Source organism: Protopterus annectens, chromosome 3.part0 (genome assembly GCF_019279795.1).
Source record: "Protopterus annectens isolate FY-2018-M chromosome 3.part0, PAN1.0, whole genome shotgun sequence".
Taxonomy (NCBI): domain Eukaryota; kingdom Metazoa; phylum Chordata; order Ceratodontiformes; family Protopteridae; genus Protopterus; species Protopterus annectens.
In genome coordinates, this window is record NC_056731.1 from 597,736,512 (window position 1) to 597,738,210 (window position 1,699).

The window sequence follows — 1,699 nt, forward strand, 5'->3', positions numbered from 1 at the left end:
TGCAGGGACACCCATCCTGGGGTTTGTGTCATGCATCTGCACTTGGCATGTGCCATATGTCCTGTACTATTCCCACAGTTGTGTATGCCTTCATGCACTACTACTGCGTGTTACTGGCTGTTTGTATGTGGTACACATGGACATTGTGATGGTTGGCTTGACCTATTCCCATGCTAGAACATACACATCTGTCAATTACGTTGTTTAAATCAAACTGTAACACTCATTCGTCTTTTCAAACTGACAGTCAATAACACAGGAAGCTGAGATTAATAACGTTTTACTACTGTGCAGCAGGAGGCAAAGAACTATGCAGTACAAGTTTAGACTTTTGTTTTACTCTATACATGTTACAGCTGTATGAGCATTGTGTATACTATCATCTTTTGCACACATTAATGATGTGGTCAGTCACAGGGCATTTACATCACTATAGTCCACAATATTGTATTCCTACAACAGTGCTAAGGTAATGCTTATTAAATGTTTTCCCATGAGGATAGCACAGCCTTGAGCCACATAGTCAATTAGAATGTACTTCGGTAAATTCTGCTCTGTCACGGTTCCAACACTGTTCAGATCCGGTCGTCACTCCATTTCCTACTAGGTTCCTTTGTCTCTCTGGTGAGCAGCTGTACTCTGTGTTAGATAGAGCTCACAAGCCTATCCTCCTCAGTGGAAGGATGACAGATATACCTGTACATACATTTATTATTCTCTAACCGAGCAGATGACTAATGCTGAATGACATACACCTGCTGCACTGGTTACTGCCAGGGTCAGGGTTCAATCACACTGCAGCTACACTACAGGCAATTACATGCATGATAAGCTCTACTGCCATATTGTAAGATAGAATAATATGCATTATACACTATTTGCTTCTAAAGTAGCACATCATATATATGTTTAAATATGTATTTTGCTAACATTCTCCCTCCTTTGATTGCTTCTATTCTATCCAGAAACATATACAACATTATTTCATTCCCTAGCCTCTTCCTCTCTGGAACGCTTTAACTAGGCAAGTAATTTGTTGTACATTTCAAGAAGGATTGCATTTTGTATTGACAAATACCACTACAGGTCTTGATACATAGTCTCGGGTACAGATACGTCGACAGAGTCCCTGACTAATACTTACATGCAAAGTATCCCGCAATAGACACATGCTCCCAATATGAGCAGAACAACACAAATGGCAATCATGATATTCAGTATGACTGAACCCCATCCACCAAATGGTTTGTGGAAATGGTTCGTCAGTGGGTTTGGGCCTGGTTCTGCCATGGATGACACCTGCTGTATTACCTCTAGGTGGGCGTTGATTTAGGTCTTTTTATGTGGTACTTGGACACAGCGATCTTCTTTAATAAGCGTGCACGTACCAATTCTCGCCGGCAGGGTGCAGTCGTGCGCTATTACATTTTGTGACACAACAGTTCTCATTACATCCACTTCATCAGTCACAAGTTCAAGAGCGGAAAGTCACATTCATCATTCCTCCGACAGGTTTTGACAACTTCCTCTGTTCCCTGATTGATTTCACTACTCCACAAGCTGGGAGTGTTCCAGCCCAGGTTATGACGCTGTCACTCAAGTCCATATGAATCGATATTCCTTTATCTCTTGCAGAAGACTGGAATGTCAGAACAGCTTCCATTTCACCCACTGGATTAGTAGGTTTCTCGACTGTGTT